Below are 12,896 nucleotides of genomic sequence, written 5' to 3'. Positions count from 1 at the left end.
TTATCGAGGTAGCTGCCCTGGCGTCCGCAGGCCTTGACTCTCCTCCCCTATCCCTCAGTCTTATTTATTCAGTTTCAGCTTTTCTTAGACAGTATTCCAGACTTGTATTATATAGATGCTCATGTACTCAGTGACACCATGGTTTTGGGAAAACTTCTGTATTGAGTTATGTCATTTTATCCAGATTTATGAGAATTTCACCTATTAAAAACCTGATTTAGTATATTTTAAATTTAAAAATGTTGGTAATTTATGAGTTGTCGGCTTTTCTAATACCATGATAGGCATCATTACGATAGGTTGAGTTTTGGGTCGCGACATTCAATTGAGAGTAAATGACTTAATAATTCATCTCTGACTTATTCAATTTCAAGTCGTATGTCATGTGTGATCGTACATAGATCATTTTCACGTGCATAAGTCCAAAACCAAGTAACTACTAAACAAGCAACATATGCAGCTAAAGAGCTCACTTGTCTCAATATCTTTTATTATCTTGATTTTTATGATCATCTATCTATAGTAAAATTATATGAGATGCATCAACTAATTAATTATATACAAATAAACCAGAATCGAAAATAGAACCCTTCTTCATGGAAAACAATATTACGTATCGAACAAGAAAATATACAACCATGGCTTTAACTAAGTGAATCACATTATCAAACTATATTCATTATTTGAACTTTTGAGATTATATTTTTTGTTAAATTATAGTGAATCACCTCAATCTTCTTATCTTCAAAATATAAAGAAGTTTAAGAATCTGTTTTATTGCTTTTGTCCTTCTTTTTTTGTCTTTCTTTTATCTTCTAAATAACATATTTTTCGGACTAGGAATCCAATGTTAAGGATTTTTGTTTGTATATTTCAGTAGTTTATAACTTTTTTCGAAGTAGTGTTTAACAATATTATACCATATGAAAGAGTAATTAAATTACTTAATATATATATATATATATATATATATATATATATGAGTATATAGCACTTGGTGAATCACATTAGCAAACCATACTAATCATCAAGTACTTATATTATATAAATAAGAATCTCCAAAATAATCATATATAATTTCAGTGTAATAGGAGGTTAACTATTGAAACAACTAGATTAGTTGCAATACAATAGGAGAATTAAACAGATAGTAACTGGAAAAAATAAGAAAAGAAGTACCTGTAACTTGAAAACAAGAGCAAAAACCTGAAGAAATTTTTTTAACTATTATTAGAATAAAAAATAATAAAGAATAATAACAAAGAAACGAAAGTAAGGAGTTGGCAGAACAAAGGTAAATAAATAACACTTTGTACACTTAAAAACAACCAACATTACACATCTAATTGGAGATAAAGTAATTAGAATTGAAATTAAAAAATCAAATTAGAAGAAAGAATGAAACAAAAGGAAGGCAAAACTTATACCTGACATTGGAGTTGGAAGCGGCAGAAGGAAAAAAGAGACGGAACGTAGGTTATAGGTTGGAGTTAAAATTAAAAAAAAAAGATAAATGGTAAAATAGAATTATAAAGTGTGACGACCCGACCAGTCGTCTCATGAGTTATCGCTCCATTTTCCCCATTTCTGCTTCTTATTGCTTTGTCTATCGGTTCTATATGTGATCGGGTTGGTTGGCTCGGGTTCGGAAAGAATTTGGTAAGGTTTGGGACACTTAGTCTCTTTTGAGGAAGCTTAAGTTGGAAAAGTCAACCAGATGTTGAATTATGAGTTAGAGAGCTTGGATGTGAGGTCCGATGGTTCGGAAAGGTTCGGGAGGTGATTTTGGACTTACGAGCGTGATCGGAATGAGTTTTGGAGGTCCAGAGTAGATTTAGGCTTGAATTGGCGAAATTGGATTTTTGGCGTTTTCCGGTTGATATGTGAGATTTTGATATAGGGGTCGGAATGAAATTTCGAGAGTTGTAATAGTTCCGTTGTGTCGTTTGGGATGTGTATGCAAAATTTCAGGTCATTCAGATGTGGTTTGGTTAGGTTTTTTATCAAAAGCATAATTTAGAAGATTTTGGGATTCTTAGGCTTAAATCCGATGCGAATTAGGTGTTTTGATATTGTTTTGAGCGTTCCGAAGGTTGGAACAAGTTTGAATGAGGTTATGGGATATGTTGGCATGTTTGGTTGAGGTACTGGGGGATTCGGGTCATTTTTGGGTGGTCAATCGGACCATTTCATGTTGTTTGGAATTGCAGAGAAACTGCTGAGTGTTGCAGAGAAATTAGACCTCCGTGTTTGCGAGTAGATCCTCGAGTTCACAAAGGGTTAGCTGGTGAAGGCTGAGATTTTAGCCTTCGCGTTCGCGAGGAAGGCGCCGCGTTCGCGAAGGGCTAGGCTGAGGTGTATCGCATTCGCGAGGTGGAGTCGCGTTCGCATAGAGGAAATGGAGCAGCTGGGTTAGAGGGTGTTTTGTTCATCACGTTCGTGAGAGAGGGAGTGCGTTCGCGAAGAGTTAGTCTGAGGAACCATCGCGTTCGCGATGGGCATGTCGCGTTCGCAAAGAGGAAATTTTGGTCAAAGTTATTTTGTGCTTCGCGAACGCGAGGCGTTGACCGCGTTCGTGAAGAAGGAATCGAGGCCCGGGTAGAATGTTTAAATAGTCATCTTGTCCTCAATTTTGGGGTTTATTTCCATCATTTTTGAGCGATTTTGGAGCTTTTGAAGAGGATTGAAGAAGGATTCAAGGGGAAACACTTGGAGGTAAGATTCATGGACTTAATACTCTATTCTAATGTGAATTCTACCTAATTAATCATGGAATTTAAGCCTAAAATTGAAGAACTAGGGCTTGAAATTGGAGACATAGAATTTGGGATTTGAGGGATCGTTTGTGGTTGGATTTTGATGCTATTGGTATAAATGAACTCAGGGAGTGATAAGGAATCCATTGATGTGAATTTTATCGAATTCTGAAATGTGGGCCCGGGGGTCGGGTTTTGGTAATTTCGGAATTTATGCTATAAATTGATTATTTTCGCTTGAGCTTTGTTCCCTTAGCATATTTTGACGTCGTGATTCTGATTTTGGATAGATTCGATGCGAGTGGAGGCCGATTCGAGGGTCAAAGGCATCGCGGGCTAGAGTTTGGACTAGATTGAGGTGAGTAATGATTGTAAATATTATCCTGAGAGTATGAAACCTCGGCATTGCATATCGTTGTGCTATATTGAGGTGACGCACACGCTAGATGATGAGCGTGGGGTCGTGCACTGTTGGTGATTGTGACTTAGTCCATTCCGAATGACTATTTTATTGCGTATTTGACTGAAATCTATTTGCTATCATCTTGTTTGGGGCTGAATGTCATATTTGGGCTTCGTGTCAACTATTTGAACCCTTAGGGGATTTTTATTGATATTTCCTCACTGTTTTGACTTTATACTTGAACTTAGTCATGCTATATTCCACTGTTTTTATAACTCAGCGACGTTTACTCTACTTTAACACTTAAGTGATATTTTGGGTTGAGCATCATGTTTTACTGTGCCGAGTGACTGTGAGATTCTGACTGACTAAGACTGAGGGCCTATGATGTGAGGAAACACTGATTATGACTAGAGGCTGAGGGCCTGAGATTGTACGCCACGAGGTGGCTTGTTGATATGAGGCCGAGAGCCTAGTGATATTGCCACGAGATGGCTTGATATTGCACTTGGGTCGTAAGGGTCCCCTTCAAGAGTCTACACCCATTGAGCGCAGGTACCCATTATGATGTGAGATATAGCCCGAGGGGCTGGTATTGTTTCTGAGATGTTGCCCGAGGGGCGGATTTTGTCGATATTGTGCCCGAGGGGCGATCCTTTATGTGTTTATCTTTCCTAATTGCCTGTCATGTACTTGCTTAATTGTTAAAAAGGGCGTTTTATGAAGTTTAAACTGAACTAAAGGGAATTTTGCATATTTTCACTGTATCCTTACTTTTGCTGGCTTTTACTAGTTCATTATAGCCTATTATGTGTCTTACGTGATTTCGTACTTCTCAGTCTTTATTTATGATTATTACTCACTGAGTTGGAGTACTCACTTTACTCCCTACACCCCATGTGCAGATTTAGGCATTGTTGATCCTGCTAGCGAGAGTTGAGAGCTCCCGGTAGATTTCAGAGTTCACGAGGCAGCTGTTTGGCGTCCGCAGTCCCGTGTTTCTCCCCCTCCCCCTCCCCCCCCCATCTTATTTCATTTCCCTTATTAGTGACTTTGTAATAGTTTTGTAGACTTTTCAGACTTGTATTAGAATTAATAGGTGCTCATGATTGGTGATACCCCGGTATCGGGTTGTGTTGGGTTTTATTCCGCAACTGTAATGTTCACTGCTTACTTTGGGTTTATTTATTACGCTTCAGACTTAATTCTTATTGTTTAATTACTTAAAAACTGGAATGTGGAAAGTGTCGGCTGACCTTGTCTTCACGATAAGCGCCATCATGATCGGGTCCGGGTTTAGGGTCGTGACAAGTTGGTATCAGAGCCAAGGTTACATAGGTCTCACGAGTCATGAGCAGGTTTAGTAGAGTCTCACGGATCGGTACGGAGACGTCTATATTTATCTTCAAGAGGCTGCAAAACCTTTAGGAAAAAACTTCATATTCTTGAAATTCTTGTCGTGCGACTTTGTTATTCCGAGTACTAAACTTCTGTTATTCTATTCTCTCATAGATGGTGAGGCCACGCTCTACCGGTTAGGATGGACAACCACCAGTATCACCAGTTGTGTCCACTAGAGGCCAAGGACGCGGTCGTGGTCCCGGTAGGGGCAGAGGTGTGGCCTGCACAGCAACTAGGGCAGCACCTGCAGATCCACCAGCTGCCCCAGTTCAGGATCAAGTCCCAGTTGTGGACGCTCCAGCATCACTAGCTCTGACACCAGTTGTGCGCATTGTGATTCCGGGTCTTCAGGAGGCCCTGGCTCAAATTCTATCAGTTTTCACTGGCCTAGCTCAGGCGGTTTCAGTCACTACAACCGCAGCTACTTCTCAGGCCGGAGGAGGCAATCCGACTCCTGCCGCTTGCACACCTGAACAGGTCGTGCAGGGACTTCAAACGCTAGGGGCACATCCAGCCCATTCGGTTGCAGCTGCTTAGGACTATGTAGTTCCTGCCATGCCAGAGGATGGGTAGCATAGGTTGGAGAGGTTTGGTAGACTTCAGCCTCCGACCTTCAGTGGTGCAAAGGGCGAGGATGCCTAGGGTTTCTTGGATAAGTGTCAGAGGATGCTTCGTACAGCGGGTATTCTGGAGACCAGCGTGGTCACTTTTACTACTTATCAGTTTTCTAGAACTACCTTCAATTGGTGGTAGACTTTTGAGAGGAGTAGGCGTGTTGGTGCAGCACCCCTTATCTGGCAGCAGTTCTCCGTTCTCTTTCTAGAGAAGTATATGCCACAGTCTCGCAGAGAGGAGCTATGCAGGCAGTTTGAGTGGTTGCATCAGGGAGAGATGACTGTGACGCAGTATGAGATAAGGTTCTCCGAGTTAGCTCGCCATGCTATTTGGTTGGTTACGACAGATTTAAAGAGGATTACGAGGTTTGTTGATGGCCTCACTTATCAGCTTTGTACTCGCATGACCAGGGAGAGGGTGATTGGTGCTACCTTTGAGGAGGTTGTAAACATTGCTCAAGAGATTGAGTCTGTTCGTTACTAGGATCGAGAGGAGAGGGAGGCCAAGAGGCCTCGAGGATCTGGTAGTTATAGTGGTGCTCATTTGAGAGTTCAGTTTCAGCACGGCAGAGGTCGTCCATTCAAGCATGCTCAGCCAGCTCGCCTAGGTTATCGTGGGGCGTCATCGGGTCATGGTTCTCACAGTTCTCATTAGGGCTAGTCATGACTCAGTGCCCTCCCAGCTCATAGTCCGTCCCGTGCTCTATCAGTTCAAGGCTCTTCTATGCCAGGTGCATATGCTAGTCATTCTGGTACGATGGGTTCCCTTCAGTCCCCTTCTCCAGCACTGGGAGTTGCTATGAGTGTGGAGAGATAGGTCATATGTGGAGGCAGTATCCTCGTCGTCTCCCAGGTCCATCTCAGCAGAGGGGTCAGTCATCGGCTTCAGTGCCAGTTACTTCATCATCACCCACCCAGCCAGCTAGGGGTAGAGGTCAGTCAGCTAGGGGTCACCCTAGAGGGGAGGTCGATCAGATGGCGGTCAGGCCCGTTTCTATTCACTTCCGGCTAGACCCGATGTTATTTCTTCCGATGCTGTTATTACAAGTATTGTTTTAGTCCACCACAAAGATGCCTCTATATTATTTGATCCTAGTTCCACCTTTTCTTATGTGTCATCATACTTTTCTCGTTATTTGGGTATGTCCCGTGAGTCTCTTGTTTCACCTGTTCATGTATCTACCCCGATGGGCGATACTATTGTTGTAGACTGTGTGTACCGGTCGTGTGTGGTGAATATTGGGGGTCTGGAGATCCGAGTGGATCTTTTATTATTGTGTATGGTGGATTTCGATGTTATTTTGGGCATGTATTGGCTATCTCCGTGTCGTGCTATTCTGGACTGTCATGCCAAGACAGTGACATTGGCTATACCGGGTGTGCCATGGATTGTATGGCGAGGTGTGACTGATTATATTCCCAGTAGGGTAATCTCATTCTTGAAGTCCCAGCGTATGGTTGGGAAGGGTTGTCTTTCGTATCTAGCCTTTGTGAGGGATGTCAGTGTAGAGACTCATAGTATTGATTCTATTCCAGTTATGAGGGATTTTCCCGATGTGTTTCCTGCAGACCTGCCGGGCATGCCACCGGACAAGGATATTGACTTTGGTATTGACCTGGTGTCGGGCACTCGGCCTATTTCTATTCTGTCGTATCGTATAGCACCAGTGGAGTTGAAGGAGTTAAAGGAGTAGCTTCAAGAACTCCTTGATAAGGGGTTCATTCGGCCTAGTGTGTCACCTATGGTGCCGGTTCTATTTGTGAAGAAGAAGGATGGCACTTTGAGGATGTGCATTGATTATAGGCAATTGAACAAAGTAACAGTTAAGAACAAGTATCCTTTGCCTCGCATTGATGATTTATTTGACCAGCTTCAGGGAGCGAGAGTGTTCTCCAAGATTTATCTCCGTTCAAGTTATCACTAGTTGAAGATCAGGGACTCGGATATTCTTAAGATAGCTTTTAGGACCCCATACGGTCATTATGAGTTCTTGGTGATGTCTTTTGGGCTAACCAATGCCCCAGCAACGTTCATGCATTTGATGATCAGTGTGTTCCAACCTTATCTCGACTCATTTGTCATAGTCTTCATTGATGATATTCTGGTGTATTCGCGTAGTCAGGAGGAGCACGCGGAACATTTGAGAGTTGTGTTGCAGAGATTGAGGGAGGAGAAGCTTTATGCAAAATTCTCCAAGTGTGAGTTTTGCTAAGCTTAGTAGCTTTCTTGGTGCACGTAGTGTCCAACGAGGGTATTCAGGTTGATCCGAAGAAGATAGAGGCGGTTCAGAGTTGGCCCAAGCCGTCCTTAGCCACAGAGATTCGCAGCTTTCTTGGTTTGGCAAGTTATTATCGCCGGTTTGTTTAGGGTTTATCATCTATCACATTGCCCTTAACCAAGTTGACTCAGAAGGGTGCTTCATTTGTATGGTCGGATGGGTGTGAGGAGAGCTTTCAGAAGCTCAAGACAGCCTTGAACACAGTTCTAGTGTTAGTTTTGCCATCAGCTCAAGTACATATACCGTGTATTGTGATGCTTCGAGAGTTGGTATTGGTTGTGTATTGATGCAGGAGGGTAGAGTTATTGCTTATGCTTCTCGTCAGTTGAAGCCCCATGAGAAGAACTACCCCATTCATAATTTGTAGTTGGCTGGCATAGTTCACGCATTGAAGATTTGGAGGCATTACTTGTATGGTGTATCTTGTGAGGTGTTTACTGATCATTGTAGCCTTCAGCACTTGTTCAAGCAGAAGGATCTTAATTTGAGGCAGCGAAGGTGGTTGGAGTTGCTAAAGGATTATGATATTACTATATTGTACCATCCGGGGAAGGCCAATGTGGTGGCTGATGCTTTGAGCCGAAAGGTGGTGAGTATGGGGAGTTTGGCATATATTCCAGTTGGAGAGAGACCTCTTGCAATTGATGTTCAGGCCCTGGCCAATCCGTTCGTGAGGTTAGATATTTCGGAGCCCAGTCGGGTATTGGCTTGTGTGGTTTCTCGGTCTTCTTTATATGATCGCATCAGAGAGCACCAATATGATGATCCGCATTTGTTTGTTCTTAGGGACTAAGTTCATCACGATGATTCCAGAGATGTGACCATTGGTGACGATGGGGTATTGAGGATGCAGTGCCGGATATGTGTGCCCAATGTAAATGGGCTTCGGGAGTTGATTCTGGAGGAGGCCCATAGCTCACCGTATTCCATTCATCCGGGTGCCGCGAAGATGTATCAGGATTTGAGGCAGCATTATTGGTGGAGGAGAATGAAGAAAGACATTGTGGGATTTGTTTCTCGGTGTCTCAATTGTCAACAGGTGAAATATGAGCATCAGAGACTGGGTGGCTTGTTTCAGCGGATGGATATTCCAGAGTGGAAGTGGGAGCGGATCACTATGGATTTTGTAGTTGGACTTCCATGGACTTTGAAGAAGTTCGATGCTATTTGGGTGATCGTGGATCGTCTGACCAAGTCCGCGCACTTCGTTCCTGTGTGTACTACTTATTCTTCAGAGCGGCTGGTAGAGATCTATATCCGAGAGATTGTTCAATTGCATGGTGTACCAGTTTCCATCATTTCAGATAAGGGTACTTAGTTTACTTCGTAGTTTTGGAGGTCTGTGCAGCGAGAGTTGGGCACTCAGGTTGAGTTGAGCACAACTTTTCACCCTCAGACGGACGAGTAGTCTGAGCGCACTATTAAGATATTAGAGAACATATTGCGTGCTTGTGTCATTGATTTTGGAGGGTCATGGGATCAGTTTCTACCTCGTGCAGAGTTTGCTTATAACAACAACTACCAGTCGAGTATTCAGATGGCTCCATATGAGGCTTTGTATGAGAGGTGGTGTAGATCTTCAATTGGTTGGTTTGAGCCGGGTAAGGCTAGGCTATTGGGGACAGACTTGGTGCAGGATGCTTTAGAAAAGGTGAAGGCGATTCAGGAGAGGCTTCGTACAGTGCAGTCGAGATAAAAGAGTTATACTGACAGGAAGGTTTGAGATGTGTCCTACATAATTGGTGAGAAGGATCTGTTGAAGGTTTCACCCATGAAGGGTGTTATGAGATTTGAGAAGAAGGATAAATTAAGTCCTTAGTTCATTGGGCCTTTTGAGGTGCTTCGGAGGATTGGGGAGGTGACTTATGAGCTTTCTTTGCCACCCAGCTTGTCGAGTGTGCATCCGGTATTTCATGTTTCTATGCTCCGGAAATATATTGGGGATCCGTTTCATGTTCTGGATTTCATCACAGTTCAGTTGGATGGTGATTTGACTTATGATGTGTAGCCAACAGCTATTTTGGAGCGTCAGGTTCGAAAGTTGAGGTCAAAGGATATAGCTTCGGTGAAAGTGCAGCGGAGAGGTCGGCCGTGAAGGAGGATACCTGGGAGACCGAGCGAGAGATGCGGAGTAGATATCCCCACCTATTCGAGACTTCAGGTATGTTCCTTGACTCGTTCGAGGACGAACGTTTATTTAAGAGAAGGAGGATGTGACGACCCAGCCAGTCGTCTCATGAGTTACCGCTTCGTTATCCCCATTTCTGCTTCTTATTGCTTTGTCTATTGGTTCTATTTATGATCGGGTTGGTTGGCTCGGGTTCAGAAAGGATTTGGTAAGGTTTGGGACACTTAGTCTCTTTTGAGGAAGCTTAAGTTGGAAAAGTCAACGGATGTTGACTTATGAGTTAGAGGGCTCGGATGTGAGTTCTGATGGTTTGTATAGCTTCGAGAGGTGATTTGGGGCTTAGGAGTGTTATCGGAATGTGTTTTGGAGGTCCGGAGTAGATTTAGGCTTGAGTTGGCGAAATTATATTTTTGGCATTTTCCGGTTGACAGGTGAGATTTTGATATAGGGGTCGGAATGGAATTATAAGAGTTGTAGTAGTTTCATTGTGCCATTTGGGATGTGTGTGAAAAATTCAGGTCATTCGGATGTGGTTTGGTTGGGTTTTTGATCAAAAGCGTAATTTAGAAAATTTTGGAATTCTTAGGCTTGAATCTGATGCGAATTGGGTATTTTGATGTTGTTTTGAGCGTTTCAAAGGTTGGAACAAGTTTGAATGAGGTTATGGGATATGTTGGCATGTCTAGTTGAGGTCCTAAGGGCCTCGGGTGAGTTTCGGGTGGTCTATCGGACCATTTCATGTTGTTTGGAGTTGCATAAAAACTGCTGAGTGTTGCAGAGAAATTAGACCTTCGCGTTCGCGAAGGGTTAGCTGGTGAAGGTTGAGAGTTTAGCCTTCGCGTTCGTGAGGAAGGCGCCGTGTTCGCGAAGGGCTAGGCTGAGGTGCTTCGCGTTTGAGAGGTGTAGTCGCGTTCGCATAGAGGAAATTGAGCAGCTGGGTTGGAGGGTATTTTGTTCATTGCATTCGCGAGAGAGGGAGTGCGTTTGCGAAGAGTTAGTCTGAGGAACCATCGCGTTAGCGATGGGCATGTCGCATTCGCGAAGAGGAATATTTAGTCAAAGTTATTTTATGCTTCGCAAACGCGAGGCGTTCACCGCGTTCACGAAGAAGGAATCGAAGCTTGAGCAGAATGTTTAAATAATCATCTTGTCCGCAATTTTGGGGTTTATTTCCATCATTTTTGAGCGATTTTGTAGTTTTTCGAAGAGGGATTCAAGGGTAAACACTTGGAGGTAAGATTCATGGACTTACTACTCAATTTTAATGTGAATTCTACCTAATTAATCATGGAATTTAAGCCTAAAATTGAAGAACTAGGGCTTGAAATTGGAGACCTAGAATTTGGAATTTGAGGGGTCGTTTGTGGTTGGATTTGATGTTTTTGGTATAAATGAACTCGGGGAGTGATAAGGAATCCATTGATGTGAATTTTATCGAATTCCGAGACGTGGGACTGGGAGTCGGGTTTTGGTAATTTCGGGATTTATGCTATAAATTGATTATTTTCGTTTGGGCTTCGTTCCCTTAGCATATTTTGACGCCGTGATTCTAATTTTGGATAGATTCGACGCGAGTGGATGCTGATTCGAGGGGCAAAGGCATCGCGGGCTAGAGTTTGGACCGGATTGAGGTGAGTAATGATTGTAAATGTTGTCCTGGGGGTATGAAACCCCAGAATTGCACATCGTTGTGCTATATTGAGGTGACGCACACGCTAGATGACGAGCGTAGGGTCGTTCACTATCGGGGATTGTGATTTAGTCCATCCCGAATGATTTTTTTACCGCGTATTTGACTGAAAACAATTTACTATCATCATGTTTTGGGTTGAATGCTATATTTGGGCCCCGTGCCAACTATTTGAACCCTTAGGGGATTTTTATTGATATTTTCCCACTGTTCTGACTTTATACTTGAACTCAGTGTTGCTATATTCCACTATTTTTATAACTCAACCATGTTTTCTCTGCTTTAACACTTAAATGATATTTTGGGCTGAGCACCATGTTTTACTGTGCCGAGTGGCTGTGAGATTCTGACTGAGTAAGGCCGAGGGCCTATAATGTGAGGAAACACTGATTATGACTAGAGGCCGAGGGTATGAGATTGTACGCCACAATGTGGCTTGTTGATATAAGGCCGAGAGCCTAGTGATGATGCCACGAGATGACTTGATATTGTGCTTGGGCCGTAAGGGGCCCCTCCAGGAGTCTGCACACCTCCAGTGAGCGTGGGTACCCATTGTGATGTGAGATATAGCCCGAGGGGCTGGTATTGTTTCTGAGATGTTGCCCGAGGGGCAAATTTTGTCGATACTGTGCCCGAGGGGCGATCCTTTATGTGTTTATCTTTCCTAATTGCCTGTTATTTATTTACTTGCTTAATTGTTATAAAGGGCGTTTTATGAAGTTTAAACTAAACTAAAGGGAATTTTGCATATTTTCAATGTTTCCTTACTTTTACTGGTTTTTACTGCTTCATTATAGCCTGTTATGTGCCTTACGTGATTTCGTACTTCTCAGTCTTTATTTATGATTATTACTCACTGAGTTGGAGTATTCACTTTACTCTCTGCACCCCGTATGCAGATTTAGGCGTTGCTGATCCTGCTAGCGAGAGTTGATATCTCCCGGCAGATTTTGGAGTTCACTAGGTAGCTGCTTGCCGTCCGCAGTCCCGTATTTCTCCCTCCTTTATCTCATTTATTTTCCCTTATTAGTGACTTTATAATAGTTTTGTAGACTTTTCAGACTTGTACTAGAATTGATAGATGCTCATGATTGGTGACACCCCGGTATCGGGCTGTGTTGGATTTTATTTCGCAACTGTAATGTTCACTGCTTACTTTGGGATTATTTGTTACGTTGCAGACTTAATTCTTATTGTTTAATTGCTTAAAAACTGGAATGTGGAAAGTGTCGGCTGACTTTGTCTTCACGAGAGGCGCCATCACGACCGGGTTCGGGTTTAGGATCGTGACATAAAGTAATAAGTTAGGGCATAATTGAAAAGAAAAATAGGAAATAATCCCACCATACTAAATCAGTTGTTTTAAAAGATGAAACTTTTCATTATTCCAGAACAATGAATTTAACAATAAAATACAATTAATTTTAACTAAACAATCAAAATAAACATTGTTTTAGGATAACAACACAATATGATACAATAGGTAACAACCATCCAAACAAGCTGCTGACAATTTTACCTTCCACCCCCTCTCAACAATTAACTTGACCCAAAAGATAGTGCAAAATTCTCATGTGGCGAGTTTTGCGCCGTCTATTGACTTTGTACCCACTTTTTAGACAAAG

The sequence above is a fragment of the Nicotiana sylvestris genome, chromosome 3 (genome assembly GCF_000393655.2).
Source record: "Nicotiana sylvestris chromosome 3, ASM39365v2, whole genome shotgun sequence".
NCBI lineage: Eukaryota > Viridiplantae > Streptophyta > Magnoliopsida > Solanales > Solanaceae > Nicotiana > Nicotiana sylvestris.
The sequence above is the reverse complement of the archived record's forward strand: the minus strand, read 5'-3'. Positions refer to the sequence as shown.